Here is a 27,541-nt window from a genome sequence, read left to right as displayed (position 1 = left end):
AATAATTTGTTTATTTTGGGGTTCAGGAGTAGGCAGCGCTGTAGGAACCAGTCTTCCACAATGTTCAGTACCATTTGGTTGAGGGATTGGAGTTCTGATAATGAAGTAGCACAGCATATTAATGCTGAATCGTCTGCATATTGTATGCAGGTTGCTTGAGGAATCATTAAGTTGAGGTCATTAATAAAAATTGAGAATAGGAGGGGGCCCAAAATAGAGCCCCGAGGGACACCTAGGGTAACAGGAAGATGTGTGGATAGTGTATTATCCCACAGCACAGCTTGTTGACAGTTCTCTAGGTAGGAATAGAACCATTTTAGTGCAACTGTATCAAGAGAGAGGGATTTAAGTAGAACTATAAGAAGCTGATGGTTAACCATATTGAAAGCTTTTGAGAGGTCAATAAAAAGTGCGGAAGATAGAGTGTTGTTATTACGATTTTTGTTGATGCAGTCAGAAAAGGATAAAAGGGCAGAGGTAGTAATGTGGAATGGCCTAAATCCATGCTGACAGCTAGCTAGTAAATTATTTTGGAGAAGGTGGTTGAGTAGTTGCCGGTGGATACATTTTTCCATTATTTTTGCTAAGGGAGAGAGTAAGGCTATTGGTCGAAAGTTAGAGAGTTCAGTGGAGTTACCACCCTTATGTAAAGGAATAATATGGGAGATTTTCCAGATAGATGGGATCGTTCCTTCAGAAATTGTCCTATTTATTAAGATGGAAATGGGATATGCTATAACTTTGGCTGCTTTTTGCAAGTATTTGGCTGGTAGAAGGTCGGCTGAAGGGGTGCATGGCTTTAGTTTTAGGAGAAGGGTGCTAATGAGGGATGTAGGAACTGGTTGTAGGTGGAATGATGGTAGTAAGCTAGTTAAAGTGGATGACAAACTTGGTCTAACAGGGGTAGAGAATTTGCTAGTGATTGGATGGCCTCAGTAAAGAAGGTATAAAAGGCATTGGCAATATGCTTAGGATTGTTACTGGTGGTATCTGATGGGGTTGGTGTTTTGGCGTGACCTGGGTGTAAGAGTTTGTTTATGCCTGACCAGAATTTTTTTGGTTTGTGTTTGTGGGTCTGCTGGAGTTGAAAGTAGAATTTTTTTTGTCAGTCATTATAGATCTTTTAGCAGCATTTCTCAATTGTTTAAATTCTAGATGATCTGTTGGGTTTTTGGAAGATCTCCATTTGGCCCAGATTTTGTTTCTATGTGAAATTTTCAATCTGGTTTCATTTGTAAGCCATGGAGCAGATTTAGTCCTAATTCTGGTAGTGTGAATGGGGGAATGATAGTCTAGAATTTGTAAGAATTTACTATTAAAGTATGACACTGCTTCCTCTAATTGGAGGTGTTTCAGTGGTGACCAGCCACATGCTTTAAGTTCAGTCTGGAAGCATTCTAGGTTAAAATTTTTATTGGATCGAGTAGTTCTAAAGAAATTAGAGCTGGGGATATTGAGTTTTTGTCTGATGACATAGGTCAGTGAATGGTCACTAAGGTCATCAGGAAGAGTACCTGTTTTATATATAGAGGAATGATTATTAGCTAGGATCCAGTCTATGGTGTTTTCTTTGTTGTTAGGTTTATTGATTCTAGTGGGGCAGGTAATGATTTGGGAAAATTGATATAGGTTAATATGGGTAGTAGGCTTGGGTAAACTACATGTAGTCCAGTCTATATTAAAGTCGCCCAGCACTATGGTTTCTTGTGGTATGTAGGTAGAGAGCCAGCGAAGTAAATTTTCAAGGGTATTAATGTTGTTTCCAGGAGGGATGTAGGAACAAATTAAATAGATTTAAAGGCATTGATTTGAAGTTTAGCAGAAAGGATTTCAGCATAACTGTCAGTAGGGAGTTGCACATTGAAAGACTTGATGTGTAGCCATGATTTATAATGACTAGCTACTCCACCACATTTTTTGGTTTTTGTGGTCTAGTCTCACTGTATTGTATCCAGGTGGGGTGATTTCATTGTCCTGGGTTGTTGGTTTAAGCCATGTTTCAGTAAGACATAGGATGTCAAAAGAATGCACATCTAAGAGAGCATGAAGATGGGCTATTTTATTGTTAATACTATGAATATTAGGCTGTGCTATAAGGAGAGAGTCAGATGTTTTTTCTGGAGTGTAAGAGGTGGATTGAATGAATGTTTGGGGATCAGAGCCATATGTATAGTAGGGACCAGGGTTGAGGTGAATGTCTCCGTCTAACAGGAGATAAAGTTTAGGTCTATGTTTGAAATGTAAAGTTTTAGAGTAGATGTTCTGGGATTTGCTGAATTGGAGATAAGTAATGTGGGCTTCTCTGTGATACTTTGGAAGTAAGTAGATAGAAGTTGATGTGATATTAATGTGGTTGTGGGGGGTAACCTGAGTTGCAAGTAAAGTTTGCTGGAAGGGATGGTGGAAGTCAGTGAACATAAGATGTGCATAGGCAGTTAGAATGTAGGATACAGATAGGAAAGGAAGGGTAATATATAGGAGTAATAGTGGTATGAGTGTAGATATAGGTGGTAGGGCCATAGTATGAAGGATGATATAAGAGAAAGTAATAGTAGTAGGAGTAGGGAAGAGTATAAATATATGTAATAGAGGGTGGGTTGGGAGAGAGGTAGGGGAGTGATGTATAGAGTATTAGAATATTAAGGAGTAGTAGTAGAGTGTCTGGGGGGGTTAGTGTGTAGAAGGTTAAGCAAAAAACAAGGTTTGGGTATTTAAGGGAAGGGGTGTGGCTTGGGAGGTATAAGGATAGGACCCCTGGGAGTGGGTGAGAATTGGGGGTAGGGAAGGGAGTGGAGTGAGTCTGTAGGGCAAATGGAGCGGGAACAGGTAAAGGGAGAAGCAGCTACAGAGAAAAACAATCTGTAAGCAAACACTAGAGACAGCAGTAGAGATGTAAATATGTAAGTACAGAGTGTTACCAGAAAGGATGGGGAAAAAGGTGTTTTAGGCAGGAGAAAACATATGGAGTAAGACTGGGAAGGAGAAAGGTGAGGAAAATGGGTCCAGGTTCAGTAGCAATTAGTGGGAGAAACAGTCTATAGTGTGGGGTAATGTGTTCCTGGGTAAATAGTGCCAACTAGTGGTGATAGGAGGAAAAGCAAAACCAGGAAGGATACTTTATCATGAGACCCTTATAAAGTATTTAGAGAGAGAGAGAGAGAGAGAGAGAGAGAAAAAAAAATGTAATTGGGGAGGTGAGAGAGGTGCACAGGCTGTGGTCGGCTGCTTAAGCACACTAGAGGCAAGATGTTAATACACTGGTGAGGAGTAATTACTTTAAACAGAATAAAAAATATCTGGTATAAGGCTACATACACTGAGCCTTAGGTATTTGGGGGATAAACCTCACTGAGGGCGAGCTGAACACTTTAGGCATCTTCTGGATAGCAGGAGGAGATGGTTCTTTATTGTTTGAAGTTTCCCAGGTATATAGAACTGTCTTTTGCAAGACTCAGAATGGAGGACCCGGGGTAGAAGGACTGAGCCTTAGGTACTTGAGGGATAAATCGCACTGAAGGTGAGCTGAACACTTTAGGCATCTTTTGTATAGCAGGTTCTTTATTATTTGAAGTTACTCAGGTATATAGCACTGTCTTTTGCAAGACTCAGAGTGGAGGACCCATGGTAGAAGGATTGAGCCTTATGTACTTGGGGAATAAACCGCACCGAGGGCGAGCTGAACACTTTAGGCATCTTTTGGATAGTAGGAGGAGATGGTTCTTTATTATTTGAAGTTGCCCAGGTATATAACACTATCTTTTGCAAGACTCAGAGTAGAGGACCCGGGGTAGAAAGCAGGATGTGCGACGAGCAGCCAGACCACAGGACCTCTTGGGGAGAGTGGTGCATGCACCTAAGTGGAACTCATGGTTTAAGTTATAAAGCAGCTAAGTTATCCATCAGAATGCTGCTCTCTTATCACATGGTTTAAGTAATAAAGCAGCTAAGTTATCCATCAGAATGCTGCTCTCTTGTCACATGGTTTAAGTAATAAAGCAACTAAGTTATCCATCAGAATGATGCTCTGTTATCACATGGTTTAAGTAATAAAGCAGCTAAATTATCCATCAGAATGCTGCTCTCTTATCACATTGTTTAAGTAATAAAGCAGCTAAGTTATCCATTAATTTCCTTTTACATCACTCATTCAGTGTGAGCAAAGGTCCCTCTTCTTCATCGAAGGCCCCTTCCTAAAAGGGTTTGCCAGGGTTCAATTCTTTCACTCCTTCTTGTCTCCATTTTTATTATCAATTCACTTCTAAGAGTGCCTGACTTTCCATTATTCATTTTGATGTTAACATGGCTATCTACAGATTACATCCATCCCCCAGAGATAATTGGATTAATTTTCCAGTACTGACATTGCAGCACAGTGTAAGGAGGTGCCATCCTTTGTATCGGAAGTTAAACTGAGGTCCCATCCACTTGAGTTGGTGGTAGCTGAGGTGGATGTAAAAGATCACATGGCCCTTATCAAAAAGAACAGGCATTGCTTTATTTATATATACACTGTTTCTACAATATTTATACCAAAGTATAGTTTATACCAAACTATACTTTACCTTCTTATTTCTGGTTATCCTGCATCCTTCCAAACCCTCCCTCCTACTGCTCTTCCATACTTACCTATAGCTACCTGCATTTCTGATTGTCTCCTTTCAACTCCTCATTCAATTGTGTCTGCCCACTCCGTTTCCCTACCCTACCCCCAAATTCCACCCACCCCAGTGGTCCTACCTTTATACTTACTAAGCCACACCCCTTACTCATCCCACATACTTTGTTAGCCAATCAACATCCTCCATTTAACCACACCTTCCTCCTACAACTCTGTCACTAGTACTCTCTACCGCTATTGTTTCACTCCCAACCAGTTTCACTCCTTTCTTCTCACAGATCTCTTCCTTTTCCTAACTGGCCTTCTTTTCCCCTTTCCTACCAGACAACAGAAGTTTCATATTGTCAATCTCTCAAGCATGCATAATATATCAAAAGTCCCCACTCTCAACTTTTCACTTCTAACTATCTTCTTACCTATCCTAACCTCTGCCTATCTCCTCACCCATTTTGAGAAACCCAATTTATTCCTCACTAACCTCCCTCCAAGACATATTACCACAGTAAATATAGTCTACTCCCACAAACACATAAACATAATTTCCTCACCCTGTTATTTGTCACCTCAATACCATCGGTGTATCCATATAAAGCTTCAGAACCTGAACACAAAGAAATGGAAACTTCTGATAAACTTCTCACACAACCCCATATCCTCACCCATAAAGCATCTTTTAAGGGATGGGGACATACACCCTAATCCAGGCCCTACCATAGCAGCTTCACTAAATAACCACTGCACATATGACCTAAACCAGACTAGACTAAGCAAACTTACTAACTCCCTACTTATAGCACACCTCAATACTCACAGTATCAACAACAAAATTGCCCACATTCGGGCTCTACTTGAAACTCACTCAATTGACATTTTCTGCCTCACAGAAACATGATTAAAGCCAGGAACCAAGGATAATGAAATAATTCCTCCTGGCTACAACATTCTGAGGCAGGACCGCCTAAAGCATAAGGGAGGAGGAGTTGCACTCCTTTACAAAAATGGATTACAGATCTCCTCTATTAATGACATCCCACCCTTGCAAAATAAGGCTGAAATCCTTATCTCTAAACTGCAGATTAACCCTAACAAATCCCTCTATGTAATTTGTCTCTATTTACCCCCTGGTAATAACAACATAATTATTGAAGATATTCTTGGCTGGCTATCTACAACCTACCCACAGGAAATAATAGTACTAGGGGACTTTAACAACGACTGGAAAACCATTAATACCATTAACCCCTCCACTCATATTAATCTCCATGGTTTTACTCAAACAATCAACTTAACGACCAGAATCAACAAACCTACAAAAAAAGAGAGTACCTTAGACTGGATACTCACAAATAAAGACCCAAGTACTTATAAGGTAGGTACCTTACCAGACGATCTTAGTGATCATATGCTTACCTACATAATAAGACAAAAAAATGATATCTTCATCACTCCAACCTATAGAACAATTTGGTCTAAGAAACACTTCAACCCTGAACTCTTCCAAAATGAACTTAGAGCTTGCGATTGGAAACCTGTAAAAACCCTTCCACTTGATGAAGCTGTCACATATTTTAACTCTCAATTTCTTGCTATCCTTGATAAGCATGCACCCTTACGATCTATTAGAGTAAAATTCAAACCAGCCCCATGGCTAACACTTGAGACTAAGAATAAAATACTACTTAGAAATAAAGCTTGGCATAATTGGAGAACTAACAGAACCTCCCCTGATAGACAAACCTTTAGACAATTGAGAAATATGACAAAAAAGGCTATACTATCTGACAAAAAGAACTACTATAGTAAGCTTCAACAAACTCACCAAAAGCAACCTCAGAAATTTTGGTCAAACATCAATAGACTCCTTAAACCTGGTCACTGTAGCACACCATCTCCTCATGATGCTGATCAAAACACCCCACTTCAAACTGCAAATAATTTTAACACCTACTTTACAGAGACCATCCAGTCCTTAGCAAGTCAGCTTTCCACTGATAACATGAGGCTACCTTCCCACAGTTCTATACCTCTACCAACATTCACATTTCACTCTATCTCAACTAACTCTATCTACAAAATCCTCCTAAAGCTTAAGCCTTCTACCCCCTCAGCAGACCAATTACCTGCTGAGTATCTGCAAATAGCAGCAAAATCCATTGCCATTCCCATATCCATCCTACTAAATAGAACCATTAATGAAGGTATCATCCCAGAAATCTGGAAAGTCTCCCATATCATCCCACTACATAAAGGTGGTAAATCCACTGACTATTCTAACTACAGACCAATAGCTCTTCTTTCACCCTTAGCTAAAGTCATGGAAAAATGTATTCACCATCAGTTACTTAACCACTTAATTAAACACAATATTTTGGCTACTTGCCAACATGGCTTTAGGCCATTTCTCAGCACCACCACTGCCCTTCTATCCTTCACAGATACCATCAATAAGAACCGTAATAACAACACACTCTCTTCCGCTCTCTTCATCGACCTGTCAAAGGCTTTTGATATGGTCATTCATCCCCTACTTATAAATACCCTTGAACTTCTTGCTCTTGATCCCCCAGTTATTCAATGGTTCAAGTCTTACCTTAACAATAGGCAGCAAGCAGTTCTCTGGGAAAATAAACTATCATCCCTCCTACCAGTCTCCATAGGAGTCCCCCAGGGCTCAATTCTAGGACCCCTTCTTTTTTCACTATTTATCAACAACCTTCACATAGCAGTCCCGGAAGCCACCTGTATTCAATATGCCGATGATTCCACACTTATATGCTCTGCTAACTCCACCTCTGAACTTCACTACATAACCCAAAAAGTATTTAACATAGTTGAAGAATGGTTCCTAAAACGTTGCCTTCTTTTGAATGCCAAAAAAACTAAACTTCTACTATTTCCACCTACCAGTAGGTCCTCTCCTATTGATCTCTCTATTGTATCTAGCAAAGGCACCCTGATAACTCCTGAACAATCTACCAAACTTTTAGGAGTCACAATCGACAACAACCTCACCTATGATATGCATATTAACAACACCATACAAGCAGTGAACAGAAAAATGGGTTCCTTATACAGAATCAAACCTTTCCTTACTCCTCTGGCCAGAACCACCATTGCCCACTCTCACTTAATCTCTACGCTTCTCTATGCTTCACCAATTTATACTAATCTAAAAAGAACTAACCTCCTCAAAATTTCTCACGCCTATAACAATATTGCCAGGTTTGCTACCAGCAATCCATACATGACACACCATTGTCTTAATCTTAAGCAGCTCAACTGGCTTGAATTACCTAGCATGCTAACATTTTCCCAACTCATCATTGCTCACAAAATCTTTTATCAACCTAAAAATACTCCTATTCTTGCTAACCTTATCACCCCTTATACTAATCTAACTTCGTTATGCTATTCAAGTAGATTACTTGTTTGTACTACTAAGTCTAATAACTTGTCAGGTGATAGCATTTTCTCAAACACTGTTGGCAAACACTGGAACCTTCTACCTACAGATCTAACTCTACTACCATCTCTGTCTCTCTTTAAACAAAGACTCAAAATTCACCTAAAATCACACTGGTTGTGCCCCTGCACAAACCCTAACTAAATTGTTTACCTCCTTCACTTCTATCTTCCTACTTCCTTGGGTCCACTTTCGTCCTTTTAGCCCTTTTATGTACATAACTGCTCTCCTAATTTTGCTTTCTAACATTTTTTTTCTTGACTCTAACTTTCAACCTACATCTACTATGACCTTCCTATAATGCTTCTATATACTAAGTTTTGCATATAAACTCAATGTTTACAAGTATATTATACCTTCTTTAGTATACTACCCTTAAAAGATTTTCATTATGCTACATTTACTAAGAGTAGTTCATCTTCTGTTAAAAAAAAAAAAAAAAAAATTAATACATTTTTTGGTTTTAATGTTTTTATGTAACAATTACTACTGTTTCTGTTAATCCTCTATTAATTTTGTATGTTTTCCTGGAGCTTTTCTCCCCGAGCCTCTACTGAAAATGGGCATGTATCCAGTTAGACTAGCCCGGTCAACAAATGTAAAATAAATAAAATAAAATAAATAAATTTACAACTTTTACAGGATTTATAATATTTTCAGTTTCACAAACTTTTACATCTTTCACTTTGTTCCTATCCTTTTCTCCTCAATCATCTTTTTATTTCAACCAACACATTTTTATAATTCCTATTTTTATTACACAACATTTCATCACATCTGCTTTTCCACAACATGTATTTATTTGTTTATTTATTTATTTGACATTTGTTGACTGGGGAAATTTTTGCCTGACTGAGCCAGAGCCCTTTTTCAGTGGGGGTCTGGGGAGAAAAGCTCCACATGAGTACAAAGTACATTTTAGAAAAGTGAAAATTCATAGTTTCATACACAATTTTCATTACATTTTCAACATGCATTGTATGCAGGTCACCATGAGTACAAGAAACATTTGACAAGGGGAAAAATGTATAGTTTGATACAGAGTTTTCATTATGTTTTCTAAAATATATTGTAAACAGAGTATAGATTTGTTTTTAGGATACTTTGTTATAAAAGGAACCCAGGAGGAGAGTGGGGGAGTTAAGGGAGAGTAAGTGAGAGCAGTAGGTGGCAGTAGGAAGAGGAAGGGAAAAATGTAAGCAGAAGTAAGAAGAGTAACACTTCGGAGTGGAGGTGAGGAGGCTTAGATGGGTTAGAAGTCAACAAGGTTAGTATTAACAGTTCAGTAAGCTAGTGATACTCAAGGAGTGTTTTTACAATAGCACATCCGGGAGTTTTGGAGGTGTCCTTTGAGTGTTTTTTTTTATTCAAATTCCATAATATTACTATTATTATCCTATCCTATCTGTCAAATCCACGTTTTTTTTTCATATTTCCCAAACAATATTATATCCATATTTATTTTTCGAAAGCCTTCATACTTATACTCATTTTTTCCACTGATACTCATTCTGAATTTTTTTCCAAAACTTTTCATTTTTTTTTTAAATCCAAAAATAGTACTTAGTCCCCAAATCCTTTACTTTTTATCTAGTTAGCCTTAACCCGACTTTACTTAACTCGACTTTACTTAACTCGACTTTACTTAACCCGTAGGCATCTTCTGGATAGCAGGAGGAGATGGTTCTTTACTATTTGAAGCTATCCAGGTAAATAGCATTGTCTTTTGCAAGACTCAGAGTGGAGGACCCGGGGTAGAAGGACTGAGCCTTAGGTACTTGAGGGATAAACCACACCGAAGGTGAGCTGAACACTTTAGGCATCTTTCGTATAGCAGGTTCTTTATTATTTGAAGTTACTCAGGTATATAGCACTGTCTTTTGCAAGACTCAGAGTGGAGGACCCATGGTAGAAGGACTGAGCCTTAGGTACTTGGGGAATAAACCGCACCGAGGGCGAGCTGAACACTTTAGGCATCTTTTGGATAGCAGGAGGAGATGGTTCTTTATTATTTGAATTTGCCCAGGTATATAACACTATCTTTTACAAGACTCAGAGTAGAGGACCCGGGGTAGAAGGCAGGAGGTGCGACGAGCAGCCAGACCACAGGACCTCTTGGGGAGAGTGGTGCATGCACCTAAGTGGATTTCATGGTTTAAGTTATAAAGCAGCTAAGTTATCCATCAGAATGCTGCTCTCTTGTCACATGGTTTAAGTAATAAAGCAGCTAAGTTATCCATCAGAATGCTGCTCTCTTGTCACATGGTTTAAGTAATAAAGCAACTAAGTTATCCATCAGAATGATGCTCTGTTATCACATGGTTTAAGTAATAAAGCAGCTAAATTATCCATCAGAATGCTTCTCTCTTATCACATTGTTTAAGTAATAAAGCAGCTAAGTTATCCATTAATTTCCTTTTACATCACTCATTCAGTGTGAGCAAAGGTCCCTCTTCTTTATCGAAGGCCCCTTCCTAAAAGGGTTTGCAAGGGTTCAATTCTTTCACTCCTTCTTTTCTCCATTTTTATTATCAATTCACTTCTAAGAGTGCCTGACTTTCCATTATTCATTTTGATGTTAACATGGCTATCTACAGATTACATCCATCCCCCAGAGATAATCGGATTAATTTTCCAGTACTGACATTGCAGCACAGTGTAAGGAGGTGCCATCCTTTGTATCGGAAGTTAAACTGAGGTCCCATCCACTTGAGTTGGTGGTAGCTGAGGTGGATGTAAAAGATCACATGGCCCTTATCAAAAAGAACAGGCATTGCTTTATTTATATATACACTGTTTCTACAATATTTATACCATTTACAACTTTTACAGGATTTATAATATTTTCAGTTTCACAAACTTTTACATCTTTCACTTTGTTCCTATCCTTTTCTCCTCAATCATCTTTTTATTTCAACCAACACATTTTTATCATTCCTATTTTTATTACACAACATTTCATCACATCTGCTTTTCCACATGTATTTATTTGTTTATTTATTTATTTGACATTTGTTGACCGGGGAAATTTTTGCCTGACTGAGCCAGAGCCCTTTTTCAGTGGGGGTCTGGGGAGAAAAGCTCCACATGAGTACAAAGTACATTTTAGAAAAGTGAAAATTCATAGTTTCATACACAATTTTCATTACATTTTCAACATGCATTGTATGCAGGTCACCATGAGTACAAGAAACATTTGACAAGGGGAAAAATGTATAGTTTGATACAGAGTTTTCATTATGTTTTCCAAAATATATTGTAAACAGAGTATAGATTTGTTTTTAGGATACTTTGTTATAAAAGGAACCCAGGAGGAGAGTGGGGGAGTTAAGGGAGAGTAAGTGAGAGCAGTAGGTGGCAGTAGGAAGAGGAAGAGAAAAATGTAAGCAGAAGTAAGAAGAGTAACACTTTGGAGTGGAGGTGAGGGGGCTTAGATGGGTTAGAAGTCAACAAGGTTAGTATTAACAGTTCAGTAAGCTAGTGATACTCAAGGAGTGTTTTTACAATAGCACATCCGGGAGTTTTGGAGGTGTCCTTTGAGTGTTTTTTTTTATTCAAATTCCATAATATTACTATTATTATCCTATCCTATCTGTCAAATTCACGTTTTTTTTTTATTCATATTTCCCAAACAATATTATATCTATATTTATTTTTCGAAAGCCTTCATACTTATAGTCATTTTTTCCACTGATACTCATTCTGAATTTTTTTCCAAAACTTTCCTTTTTTTTTAAATCCAAAAATAGTACTTAGTCACCAAATCCTTTACATTTTATCTAGTTAGCCTTAACCCGACTTTACTTAACTCGACTTTACTTAACCCGGCTTTACTTAACTCGACTTTACTTAACCCGACTTTACTTAACCGGACTTTACTTAACTCGACTTTATTTAACCCAGCTTTACTTAACCCAACTTTACTTAACTGGACTTTACTTAACCCGAATTTACTTAACCCGACTTTACTTAACTCGACTTTTCCTCCTTGTTACATTTTCCCTCACCCATGCAGTATTTTATGTTGCAATAACTGCATCCCCTGCATATGAAAGATATACGGGTATTATTATACCTTTTCCCCTTTCCTATCCTGTTTCTCTTATTTTGTCAGTATATGCATTATTCCATTCATTGATAGTACAGATAAACACATAATCACCATATACTGTACCGGTTTCATCAATTTTTCAATTTTTGTTTTCTTTCTTAACTGACAATTCACCATAACCTTTTCTCAAGATATCTCATAACACTTCTTTAATACCTTTATTTTCCCAAACTTATAATACCCTAAAATATTCCACATTGCCTGATAATTTATAGAATCAAATGCTTTTGTGACATCTCATGCAACCAACAAATTATCCCTTAAGATAACATATATTATTTGTTTTATTAACATTTCCTTCAATTGTTTTCCCTTTATTCCATGTACCTCTTCTCCTATCACTTATTCTAAAATTATCCCCTTTCTTTTTTGTACTATTTTCATAAATAGTTTATAATCATCATTCTCCAGTGATATTAGCCTGCCTCCAATGCTTAATACTTTTGTCATCTTTAATCGATATAAATTTAATCACACCAAAGTATATCTTTGTCTTCTATTCCTTCCTGTAATTATTTGTTAAGTATTTTCACAGATATTTCTTTTCCCCTTATTTATATTCATCCACTTATAATATCCATAACTTAATACAGTTAAGCATGGTGGTAATTCTTCCTTCCCTTCTTTTAAAAAGGGATGGATTCCATAAAGTTATCAAGTTTGCGGAATCTGGTGTATTCCACCAATATCAGCTCAAACATTGCAGATAAGCATGTAATATTTAAATATGCCTCACTAAACTTAGAATATCTGGGTACATAACAGTGTTTCTCAGTAGAAACATTGCACTGTATATCAATCACAGCTACACCATAAGTCTTGAAAACTGTCCACAAAATGTAATGCACATTAACAAAGTTACAGAAAAACTATCCCAGTCTAAGCTGCCTTTTATTCATAAATACTTATCTGCAACAAAACCAAATACTTGCTCTTACTTATGGGGTTCCAGTGGAATCCATGACATTTCTAATAAAAAAATAATAAAGGTGAATTGCAATCATGGCCACATTGCCACAGCTGACAGTAACTAACAATAGGTGCAGGACATGTCTGGGGAACATAATTAAGGCACACACCCATGGAAATAGGGAGATAGAAAAGCAGACATGGGGTATGGTTGAAGGAGAGGGACACATAAGAGGTATATTGGAATAGGAAACTGTGAGGAACAATTCGATTGGCAAGAGCAATTTGTTTTTTCTTTGGTGGGAATAGGGCCTTTTTCCATTTTTTTAAGAATAGAAGGAAAGGTAAAGACAGGGAAAGAGGAGGAGAAGGCCATCACAGTAGATATTCTTATAACAAGTATCACAAGACGTGACAGACAAAGGTCAGAAATAAACAAAAAAGAGAGGTAAGTCGCACTGCTCAACATGGGCGATGGCAAATTGGCAAAGAGGGTGGGGGTGCATACTAGCCATGATGAAATGTAAAAACACATATGTACCTATGCAGTACTACATTATGACGTGTCACAAACTTAGTGGCAGTCATACCTGGATGTGCATGAGTAATGGCAGTTGTGTGTTATAGGGTAATAAATAGAGATCACAGTACATGTTGCATAAATAATCCAATGGAGGCTGTCAGCAGTGCAACAGCACAAATCAACAAATGCCATCCTTGGAATGCTGGGGATAAGCAGAGGATAGAACAGAATGTCCAACCATGCATGTGAAAGACAAACAACCAAGCCCAGTGCCAAACAGCAATTCTGTAGCAAAGCACCAAGCTGGCCTCTGCCTACACAAGTAGGTGTACACAACCCAAACAAATGTGTCATGGAATGCATATGACACAAACATATGCCACGTCAAAGGCAACACACAGGTGTTAGCATATATGTGTTACCGTCATTGGCCTAACAGGAAATTATTTGAAAGCAATGTTAATACACATACAGACACCAGTGAAATGTAATAATAATAATAATATAGGGTCACAGATCTATGATTAATGCTATATAACCAATATCAGGTTGCGCAGATGAATTTCAGCAATGTACACTGGTTAATATGTGAAACACAAGTATAACAAGAACAAGGACATATTACAAGTAGTAGCCAGTGACTTATTTGCAGATGTCTTGCATCAGTATAATGGCCATAGATTTAACAGAAGTTAACCATGTAACAAAACAAGTACATGAAAATGGATGAGAATTCCAATGAAGGTGACTATATACCATGCATATGTGCAAAATATATAACACACCTAAAAAGTGGAAGGGAGGTGGACAACATGGACCCACATCAAAGAAGACATGGCGTTAAAGCCCTATAGGCAAATGATAAAGCAGGACAACAATATGTAAGGGGACACATTAAATGCATGTCTACAACACATAGTATACTGTTGATGTCAACCCAATGTGTGTCACATGGACAGACTGCATTGCAGACATGAACTAAAATAGGCATGTATAAATCATACATGTAGTATTGTGCCTAACTCATAGGTAGCTGCAAAGTTAATTTTGCACATGCTAGCACTGTTGTGTTGGGATATATTTCCCTCCTTATAGACTTTTGTTATCATTTCTTCTTAGAAATGTATGTGTATATTCTTAGACTGACTCATTTATGGAAAACTATGTGTAAATTAAAAAATGGAGGGGTGTGTGATTGATCTGTATGCGTACATGTGGGTATATCTGTATCACTAACAAGCAGAATTTTCCTATATGCAGTTGCACAGACAAATTTAAACAGCACAAGTGAACAGTACATAAAGACGTATTCATGGATTTTTCCATATATATTGCTGGTGACTCAATACACTCTGTGTTATATGTTTGGGAAACTACAGATTCTGACTTTATCCATATGTTGCTATGTAGTATTTGTATTGCTGTTATGGATATTTATTCAATGATGCTTCTTAAAACAAGTAATAGAACTAATGACATTACAAAAAGATCTGTGTTTATGTCTGCTTACCATGTAGTATCTTTGGTCTGCTTACAGATGCAGGGGCATTCTGATGCTTTCCATAAGTTGATCAATTGATAGTTTTCAGATACTGTCTGGTAATGTGGATGGCATTCACTGCTCGGTACTGACTGGGTTGACATAAGCTCATCACACATAAAATTTCATGTTAATATGATGGCTTTTTTACACAGGTTGTCTGTTAAGGCTCAAATTGCATTACAGCTACAGGCATTACACGTCTGTTGTACACATATGTTATGTGTAGTATGTTAATGTGAAGTGCATGTAGAATGTGTGGCTTGTGTGGTACAATGCTGTTGTATTTGGACTTCAGTTACTGTGATATCCACTGTAAGGTGTTCATCCTCAACAGATATTACAACTGATGTTGTTGTTCCCAAAGTTATGTGTTCATGTGTTGTTTTCATATCACATATGGTTTTTATATGACACAGGGACTATTTTCTAGATTTTATCATTGCACTGTATTGCAGAGGGGCTAAATTAGCATAAGCTGTCCACATAAACATATCAATATGTGGGCCCCACATCAATCTAACCATGTGTATATCACTGTCTTTCAGATGGCAAACAGACCCAGGGCAAAAATTTTGCCCCACAGGAAAACAAAATTATAATGGATGCTTTGCGACAACATGGACAGAGACTCTTTGGATAGGCAGGAAATACAGTATAGAGGAATGAAGTCTAGACAGACCTCACAAACAATATTAATGCTGTGGGAGGTCACAATAGATCCAATGAGGACTGTCACCAACAGTGCTCTGACATGATCCTTCATGCAGCCAACACAGTACACCAATATGAGAGGTTGGGGGATGCTACCAGTGGTGGCCCACCATTGACACCCCCTGAAGAGATCGCACAGTTTCTTGCATCATGGCATACAGCGAGTGGGAAGCACCACATACCCAAGGATGGGATAGAAGCAGGTGTTCCAGACCACACATGTATGTGTTACTTTGCACAGCACTGATGCATGTAGAATAGCACAGTACATATTGCTGTTGCATGCATATTCATGTATTGTCATTTTTGTGTTGCAGCAGCAGAATTTCATGGTGCACATGGGTTCACTCAAGGTGATGATGACCAATGCAAGTGTAATGACATTTAGCCATCAACTTCAGTGCATACATAGAGCAATCAGCATGTGTAATGTTGTCTGCATTCACTTGTATGAGTCCATCTACTTCTGCACAACAGCAGAACATGACAGGTAAGTGTCTCCATATACTGCTACTGTGACCATTACAAGTTATTGCCTCAACCTCCTGTCATGACAGTGCTGTATACTGTCATACTGATATTTCTCTTACATTGTAAAATACAGGTACATATTCTGGAGGCACAAGCCATGCAGGTGCACCTACAGCAAGACCAGGTATGGTTCCCAACATGCTCATAAGCTGCAACAATGTGTAAAAGAACTGTGTTGTATGAAATTAATGTTGTTGTTTCTCTACACAAGGTCATCAGGCCAACGGGTACACCTTACATCATGTCATTATCACCATACCCTGTTAATGAGTTGCATATGCCATCAAGTGATTATGCCACTGCCTGCATACATGACTGTTGGCTCTGTCTGTACTTTCCCATTGCCAAGTGACAGACAAACTCACTACATTGGGAGGGCATCACTGGTATGCTATTACCTCTCCTTCATGCATGTCATTGCTGTTACTCCTGTTGTTGTCCTCCATTAATACTGGAAGGGTATAACTGGTATGTGATTACCTCTGTGTCATACATGTCATTGTTGTTACTCCTGTTGTTGTCCTCCATTAATACTGGAAGGGTATAACTGGTATGTGATTACCTCTGTGTCATACATGTCATTGTTGTTACTCCTGTTGTTGTCCTCCATTAATACTGGAAGGGTATAACTGGTATGCGATTACCTCTGTGTCATACATGTCATTGTTGTTACCCCTGTTGTTGTCCTCCATTAATACTGGAAGGGTATAACTGGTATGCGATTACCTCTGTGTCATACATGTCATTGCTGCTACTCCTGTTGTTGTCCTCCATTAATACTGGAAGGGTTTAACTGGTATGTGATTACCTCTGTGTCATACATGTCATTGCTGTTACTCCTGTTGTTGTCCTCCATTAATACTGGAAGGGTATAACTGGTATGTGATTACCTCTGTGTCATACATGTCATTGTTGTTACTCCTGTTGTTGTCCTCCATTAATACTGGAAGGGTATAACTGGTATGTGATTACCTCTGTGTCATACATGTCATTGCTGTTACTCCTGTTGTCCTCCATTAATACTGGAAGGGTATAACTGATATGCGATTACCTCTTTGTCATACATGTCATTGCTGTTACTCCTGTTGTTGTCCACCATTAATTCTGTGTCTTTCTACCCCTGCAGCAACCATCAGCATCTCAGCCACAAACAACTGGCATGTGTATATATTACCTACTGTATGTTTTACCTCTGTTAGAATGGAAGTTTCACTGCAACAGTTGCATTTCATTCCTTGCCTCCAGCACCGGCTTCCCAAAAGGACATGTAAGGCATGTATCATTCTCATGTTACTTACATATGTATATATGTTGCACATGTAATATAATTGTCAACTCTCTGTTACATAGGTTCTGTGGGCCATAAACAGACAAGATCTCCTGGTAAGTCATTATTATCTGTAATATTGTAGTGAGATATATGTGGCATGTCATTAATGATATCCAATATGTTACATTGTAGTGAGATATATGTGGCATATGTCATTAATCATGTACCGCATGTGATGTAAGCATGTTTTCCTGACCTGTGACATCTGTTTCTGCTTTTATCACATCCACTGCCTTTAACTTTCATTATCCCACCAACTGATCTACATGTGGTATCTGATGTGTCTTAGTATGGTAAAATGACCCCTGGCACAGAGGGCACAGATTTGGAGATGCAGTCCTGCAGAGACAGTGACAGTCATGTGGATACGGTTGTAGCCTCAGATGTGGAGGAAAACTTATCCAGCCATTCTGACAATCAGGGGTCATCAGATTGTGGACAGGATGAGGCCTGTGATCCACAGCTCCTTGCTGTCTGCTGGTGATATTGACACTTCTCCAGAAGACATTGATTACTGCCCACCACAGTAGACAAACTGTAAGCATGTAGCTGGTGTCGATGGGCATGTCACAAAGGGTGTCCAGTAACTCCTACAGGCAAATGAGCATTCCCAGTGACATCATAGATCTGACATCCTTGCACTTGCCGGTGCCATGAATCATGTTGCACACCAGCTGTGTGAGCTGCATGAAGTATATGAGCACAGACACGGTGAGGTCATGATATCACTGGCTTCACAGAATGAAAGCATGTTATCTTTGGCATGCTCCATTGGATCACTGGCTACAGCAGCAATAGAGCAGTGTCATAGTATGAGCAGGTGTCTGTTTGCTCTGACTGTGCTTAGCCAAGTGCCACATGGGAGAGGCAGGCTTCCTGTCAGCAGACTGACCCTTTCCCATTGCACATTAATGTCTATGCTGCAATGTGTACACACTTCTGCTGATGGCCCTTCTGATGTGGGCTTGGCAGTCATAATCAGACAGTCAATTTGTACCCCTGCTCTTTCCCACAGTTTGTCTCCACATGCTGGCATCACCCCATCAATCTCATCTGTGGAGCAACCTGGACCGAGTGCTTCCATACATGGTAGGGCAGACTGGACCTTGGTATAAGCTGTCAGCATGGGTGGCTTAGACTAATTTAGAGCAGAACTGACAGTTGATCCACTATTCCCTGAAGTGTTTGTCTCCCCAGATGCTGATGATGATTGCTGTGCAGATCACTGACAACATCATCTGTCTGTGGTTGTTTTGAAGTCTGATGTCATGAGAGTTTGACACTCTTACTAGACACAGATTACTCAGTTCAGTACATTACACTTTATCCGTACCTTATATTGATATATGTGTCCAGAGTTGTTTCCCTGTTTGCATTATTTGAAAGTCGATTGATAGGACTGGGTTTCACAGAGGTATATTCCTTGTTGTCTGCTATACACACATACACCACTGTGAGTCTGCATGCATATCTGTGTCACTTGTGGCCTGAGTTGATGATTCATGTTGTGATAGATTTGTATATGTTTATACTATTATATGTTAGAATTATGTTGGTATGTCTGATGTTCGATGTGTGCATCTAGTGGGTAGTTGCCATTAAATGTAATCTGTGCTGCTATGGTGGGGCAACACCTGAACATCAGTGTTTAAGGTGTGTGTCAGACACTGCCATGTTGCCCAGGCCTGGACTTGAGGTTGCATCCTCCATCATCTATGCCTGTGTCTTTTGCCCCATGTCTCCTGCTGCTCCTCCACTGATAGCTGTGGAATGTCATCTTCAGAGACATCTGGGATTCTTGGGTTATTTCACCCACACCTGCAGCTAGAAGAGTGCCATGTGATGTTAGCATATTGTGTAGTGTAACATACACAGTAATCACCTGTGTTGCCTTATCAGATGTGCATTGCAGTGCACCCTGGATGTGTCCAGACATCTGAACCTAGCTTTCAGTACACCAAAGACACATTCTTTGTTATTTTGTGTTATTACATGTACTCTATTGGAGGCGTTCTCTGTAGGTTTTGATTGCTCCCTGTATGGGGTCATTAGCCATGGATCAAGTGGATAACTGCAGTTACCTGTTGTCGGCAGTGACCACATATGTTGTCACCATGGATAATGATGACTGGGATGTTCTTAGCTTACGTCTTAGCTTTGTTCCTGTACTTACCCAGCAGTAGTCCATTAGGTATTTCATCTTCCTGGAATGCAGGTTTGTCATGATGTCTGTTATGCTGCCATGTGCTGCACACACATACTGGCAGTTCAGGGATGTATGTATCTGCTTCTGGATGTAAGGGTGTCTTAATAGGATGTGGGTGCAATTTATTGCACCAAGTACATGTGGGAAGTTTGTGAGGTTATAGAACCAGTGCATAACAGTTCGCCACTCCATGGGGGTAGATGGATAGTGTATATATTCATTTACCCTGTACATTGTTGCCAGGAATTTTGACAGGATATTAATGGCAGCTGTCTGTGCCATTTTTACCCCATCTCCCATATGTCATTAGAATGTTTCAGATATGACACCTATACTCAGGCACATTTTTGTTTTGAGAGTGATGGGGTTGCCTTGCATTGCCCACATAGACACATGTGGGGAAAACATGTTGCATACAGCCTGCAGCAGATGTCTGTCTATTTGATACCTGTTAATGATTTTTGATCTCAGTTGTGGCCTGGCTCTCGTTCTAGCTGTCTGCCTTCTAGGATGTGCAGCCAGACCCTCCTCCATAGCTTGCAGTACTGCAGCTTGTTGCAGATCATTCAGTGCAGGTAGCATTTTTTTCATTATTGTTACAGATTCTGTAGGATTCTGTGGGAATAGCTTCTGTTCCTTGCACTGCAGTAAGGCATTTACCAAGGATTTCAGAAACAAAATCGGCACTGTATTTTATCACATTTAAGTTGAACTGGGCATACACAATGTGTTTTGAAATCCAATGGGTGTGGTCAGAATCCATAATTATCTTAAACTGAATAGTTAAGTACTACGACCGCTTGCAGCATATCATCTGAAATTGCGTCTGCAGCTGGTGCTCTGAAGTCTTCCTTTGCCATGCTGTGCTGTCTGCAACTATATTTTGGAAATCTGGTCCAATGTCTTCAATTTTTTTCATTTCTGTTCTTTCTTCTAACTTACATTTTTTTGTATACAAAAATGTCCTTAATTTCCACCTTCCCCTTTCAAATTCTTCCTTGTTATACAATGTTTCTGCATTTTTTCTATACTCTCCATAATTTCTTCTAGTTTACATTTTACTACCCAGTCTTATATACCTTTCCACTCATCTTAGCATCCAAATTCTAAGCTTGTTTCCTGCCTTTCCTGTAACTAGTCTAGTCCAGATATATATTTGCTGTATCCAGGACTGTTTGTAAGTTTCTGAGCCCCCCAAGCCTTTCTATGTTGAAGGTAAGCACTAGGTAGCCTATCTACCATAAGAGTGGTTTATGGCCCAGAAATTGTAGTTTATAGGCCGTTTGGCCAGTTTTTCCATCTCTTTCAACTTTCTGGTCTAAAAGTCTGCATTCATGCTTATTTCCTACCTTTCCAGTAGCTAGTCTAGTCCAGATACAGTTTTGCTGTATCCAGGACAGTTTGTAAGCTTTTGACTCCCCCAAGCCTTTCTGTGTTGAGGGAAGCCTTCTAGGTTATCAGTTGGAGTGGTAAACACTAGATAGCCTATCTACCACAAGAGGAGTAGTTTCTGACCCAGAAATTGTAGGTTATTGGCTGTTTAGGCAGATTTTCCATCTCTTTCAACTTTCTGGTTTAAAAGCCTGCATTTGCACTTGTTTCCCTGCAGCTAACATTGGGTAAGACAGCGATTCAGGTTGTTGCCCATTATAGGTCCCTAACCATGTCCCAAGACTCACATTCCATATTCCTGAGCACCCTGGAGAATATTAGGGTCCAACCTAACACTCTCATACTGGGTGACTTCAACTACCTCTTCATTTACTGGGAAAACTACTCATGTACCAATACACTTGCCCAATGTATCCTGGAATTCATTAATTCCAATGCCCTGGACAAGCTCGTTTCTACCCCGACTAGAGGTAGCAACATCCTTGAGCTGATCATTACTAACTTGGGCGACCATTGCTCTACACTGATAGTCAACTCTCCCCGGTTAGATCCGACCACAGACTAATCTCCTTGGAAATCCCCCCCCCCCCCGCAAAGGGAACCACCATGAAAACCTTCTTTATAGCTAACTTTGGGCTCCTAAAAACAGATGTGGCTAACTTCAGGGTACCCATGCAAATGGAGAATAGTTGCATGACGACTGAATCCTACACCAATGCACTGTACGAACGCATACATAAATGCATGGATCTCGCCATACCCAATAGAACCAAGATGCTCTCCTCCAAAAAAAGGAGGTGGTCCTCTGGAAACTGATGCAGAATAAGGTGAAGTCTGACGACTGCAAAAACTCCCTTATCAGCCTCAACAAAAAGTTGATATCCCTCATCAAATCCTCTATAGCTAGCTATGAAAACAGAATTTCAGCAAATAGTAAAGACAACCACAAGGCCTTCTGCAGTTATGTAAACAATCTCCAAGGCAATACCCAGATTTGCTCTGAGCTACTGCACAATGATACCTCCTGTACCAAGCCAACAGATATTGCCAATATACTGGCAGACAAATTCAGTGCCAACTTTATCCCTCCCCCCAAAGGACCAATCACAATACCAGTAGATTGCCAGGCACCCAGTATTACTGCTGCACAGGTTAAAACAGCACTGTCCAGGGCCAAGAATACAGTTTCTGTGGGACCTGACAATATCTATGACTGCATTCTACATGAGCTACAGAGTGAACTGGCACCTCACCTGTGTGCCCTGTTCAGTGATAGCCTCACCCCAGGCTTTGTCCCTACCAAATGGCTTACTGCTATAGTCATCGCTCTCCACAAAGGAGAAGTGACTACAGACCCTGGGAACTATCGCTCCATTAGCCTGACAAGTCTGATACGGAAATGTATGGAATGCATCATCATAGACCTAATAAACGAAGATATAGGGAATCTCCAAACTCTGGATCCCACACAGTTTGGTTTTGTGAAAGGGTAGATCATGCCTGCTCAACTTGGTCGACTTCTTTGAGTCAGTCACCAGAGTTGTGGATGAAGGCAAGGTGGTTCATACAGCCTACTTTGATTTGGCTAAGGCCTTTGATACCATTCCCCACTTGGGATTCATAGAAAAACTCACTATGCTAGGCATCAACCCCTATATCACTAGGTGGGTTGCAAACTAGCTCACAGATAGAACCCACAGTGTGAAAGTAGCTGACTCCAAGTCAGACTGCCGACCAGTCACAAGTGGAGTCCTACAGGGATCAGTCTTAGGTCTTCTTCTGTTTGGTATCTACTTCTCCGAAGTCAAGGCCAACATGAAGGGACTCTGGCTGACAAAGTTCTCAGATGATTGCAAGTTGGGAGCCATTATTAACTCCCCAAGTGATGTTGACATCCTACAGAAAGGCCTCACTGAGACCAACAACTGATGTCAGAGCCATGGCCTTAAGCTCAATGCCAAAAAATGTGTCACTGAACACAGAAGGCATTATAAGAGATCTGGGAATACAGGTTGACAGCAACCTCTCTTTTGACCACCACATTGCCACTGGGGTCAGAAAGTCCTTCTATGTGGCACATCTCATTACTAAGGGTTTTGCATCCAGGAAGAAAGAGGTCATTGCCTCCCTCTACTCTTCCCTCATTAGGCAAATCATCGAGTGCAATATCCCATTTGGCATGTACGTCACTAGACACCTGAACACCTGGAGATGCTGCAAAAGTACCTCACAAAGAGTATACTAGGCCTTAAACACTTGTCCTATACGGACAGACTCAAAAATTCCAACTATTCACTGTCTCATATCCCCTACTTCGAGGGGATCTCTGCTTGACTTACAAAGCCATGTCTGACCCAACTCTGTTAGAAATACTACATCTAAATAAATTCGAAGAAAGTCACAACACTGGTGATACTGTTTCAGAATATATCGAACAGATACGAACACTTGATACACCAAACACTTTATTGTAAAGCTTTCGGGTCCACACCCTTCATCCATACATAGTAACTGTGTATTCCCATCATTTAAAAAGGAGATACAATTAAACCACATGCTTAAACCAGCCTATCACTATAAACACCAATTAACTTTTAAAGAAAAATTTAAAAACAGAATTTTGCTATCTAAAATATGATAAATATTTAAGATATCTAAAACATATTAAACTATATGAAATGATTCACATATAATCTTTTTACAAGACTAAACATAAATACATATATTTATATATACATATAGTCAAATATAAACTTATAATCCATCATAAAATCAATGCTACTCAATTCTCGGAATTAGATTTAAAATTTCTCTCTACGCTTTTTCATTAAAACAGGTTTTAAACTAACTGCATTATTCAAACCTGGATTCATATCAGCCTGTAGTCTAATAATCCATTCAAATTCTTTCAACTCTAGCATATTATTCATGTCACCCTTCCTCACACCCATCTCTATTGTACATATAACTCTAAATTTAAACCTATGTCCTTCATCCTCATCAATAATATGTTTACTCAACGCATTTGTTAATACCTTCCTTCTTATGTCTGACTTATGCTCTATGATCCTTTCCCTTAGTTTTCTGTTGGTTTTTCCCACATAAAATGATGTGCATACCATGCATGTAGCAAGGTAAACCACCTGGGTTGCATTACAACTTGTCAAAGCTTTCAGTGTGACATATATATATTATAGTGATAGGCTGGTTGAAGAATGTGGTTTAATTGTATCTCCTTTTTAAATGATGAGAATACACAGTTACTGATGAAGGGTGTGGACCCAAAAGCTTTACAATAAAGTGTTTGGTGTGTCAAGTGTTCGTAGTACATCTAAATAAATTGCATTCCCTCCACACCACACACTCCAGAGACCTCAACCTCATTACCACAAGCAACAGAACATGCTGGAGGGACAGGTTTATAAACCAGAGACTGCCCATACTATGGAATAGACTTCCCATACATGTCAAACAGAGCACCTCACTGACCCCATTCAAGAGAAATCTTGATGAGTGGATGGGAAATTAAAAATTCACCCCGGGGATCACTTCAGTGGCTCTACTAAACAGAGGCACTGGGAACTAAGGTTGGGTGGAACAATGTCAGGGTAATCCTATGGGCTAGGCTTGTAAAGGCTCCAGGGCCATTAGCCTAGTACACACCTACGCACCTATGAACCTATGAACCTATAAACCTATATACATCATTATTTTATTATTTTTATTTTTTATACATTTTTTTTTATTTCTGTTATTGTGTTTCTTCTTTCTTCCATTGCTTCTCAAATTACTTCAGCATATTTTCATATACAGCTTTCTTTCTTTTACCATTCTGTCCGCTTCCAAAATATCTATTTATATTTCACTTTAAACACTAGCCATCATTGTTTCCAGATTTCATAAAATATATTCATTGTTGTGTTCTCCTCATAGTTAACTTCCTTCCCCTTCATTTTTGTCTCTCTTTCTTTTTATTCACATCCCTGTTAACCATTTTATCACTATTCCTTCTTTTGTTTCTTCATTTTTCATTATCACTTAACACAGTCCATACCACCCTATGATCACCCAGAAAAGGTATTGTTGCAACGTGGGTCATTTCCATATAATATATGTGCAGTCATGGACAACAGCAATGACACTGATAACACAGCATACCCGCAACATACCTCCAGGTTGCTGATACAGCAAGACATGTATATATACCTCTATGTGCATATTCATTCAGATATGGGAAGGCATGCATAGGAAATACAAGCATAGCAACTGAAAAAAGAAAAAGTTACTCAAAAAGGTATTTAGTTTTGATGTTAGGCATATGCATGGCAAAATTCCATATGTGACACACGTATGTATACGGAGGTATAGCTGTGCATGTGTGATTGGCAGGGAAGACAAAGAAAACGGCAATCATAACTCCTCACTATCACATATGCAAATATTAAAGCAGGACATCACATAGTGCATTATTGTTGTCAGTATAATCCCTAACACATGTCAATAACAATCAGGTAACACATATCCACAACTGAATCTATCCACATATATCATAAAAAATTAGTAAAAAGCTGTGCATTAGACGTATCAAGAACCATGCCAAGAACCATAGACACATTACTGAGTCAGTGCTCAGCACAGTGTTTATCATTACCACAGGGTCAGAATGACACAACATGACACACATTGAATTGACTGTTGGTGTTGCGCTAATACAGTCTATGGTGATCATGAGGACACCTCATAACACATTTTTGACTGTCCCTGCCAAGTCTGCAGTTAAGTTATTAGTAACAAACACTCAGCCCATGTCGCCCAATGGAAGAGCTGAGTGTGGTGACACTTGCAGGTGTAATGTGGGATGTAACATGACTGTGATGCGACTGTCTGCCTGTTGGGCTCACAATGTAGTGGCCATCAGCAGAAGTGTGTATAAACTGCAGGAGAGACATTGATGTTTAATGGTCAAATGTGGGTCTACTGAGAGAGGGTCAGCTCTCCCCACTGGAGGTCTTTGCATAGTATAGTTAGGGTACATAATACCCATTTAGCACTATGGCAGTGCTTTAATACCTCCATAACAAGACTTTCAATGGAGCATGCAACAGGTAACACACTGTCATGCTGTGCAGCCACTTTAGCCATGATTTTACCATGTCCTTGCTTCTGACCTTCATGTAACATATACATCTGATGTGTTACTTGATTGGTTGCACAGGCAAGAGCATGAATGCCAGCTCCGTGATGTCACTGGGAACGTTTATTTGCCTGTAATAGTAGGCAACCTCCCTCTGACCCACATCCATGCACAGCAGCAACCCTTCCATGTGCACCTCTTGGGGGTCTATATCACATAGTCGAAGTGTCAATATCGAACCCAAAAGTTCAAAAACTGAATACTCTGAACACTCAGTTCTGGTACAAAACACGGAAACACACAAACACTAAATACTGTTTCTAATGTGGGAGGATTCACCCCCCCCCCATTTAAATATACCAACTCTGAGATCATACCACAGTGGACGAAATAGCAAAGCTGTGGAACTGGCCTACCTAAATCTTTCCCTGGGAAAGAATTTGATGTTCTGCGACTTCGTTATTTTTAGACTCCAAACTTCCCAGTTCAAAGTTATGGCGTTCGGACTTGTGAGCATTCAGACTTCTGATATACACCCCCTATTTGCTGTGGGGATCATCATCACCTAACTTTAAATGGGACAATTGCTCGTAGACATCATCATCATGTCAGGCAGCTTCCATCACCATGTCATCAGAATGTCCAGCCACATTGTCCTCAATATCTGAGTTTACAGTGTGATCCACACAGCTGTTCCTTTTTTGGCTGGACAATAAACCCAAATCTGTGGCCTGTGTGCCATAGGCTGTGCTGTCACAGTTATCCACATCACATCCCAACTTGGGATCAGTGGACAGGCTACAGGTGACAGATGACACAGGTTAATTACATGCATAAACAATACATGATGCAGCTTAGTAGCGAAAAATTGGCCAACTATATGACTGCAGTGTTAATGGGGATATGAACATACCAGGACAATGTGCCTGGGTGAGGTTCATGAACACTATATAACAGAAAGATTTCATGTATGCTACATATTGCACACAGTTTTGATAACCAGAAATAAATAAAATGGTAAAACTTACCTGACATGACCTGACAAGTCCTGGTGGGAACTATCATTATAA

Source organism: Protopterus annectens, chromosome 6.part0 (genome assembly GCF_019279795.1).
Source record: "Protopterus annectens isolate FY-2018-M chromosome 6.part0, PAN1.0, whole genome shotgun sequence".
In the NCBI taxonomy this organism is placed as follows: Eukaryota; Metazoa; Chordata; order Ceratodontiformes; family Protopteridae; genus Protopterus; species Protopterus annectens.
Note: the sequence above shows the minus strand (reverse complement) of the source record.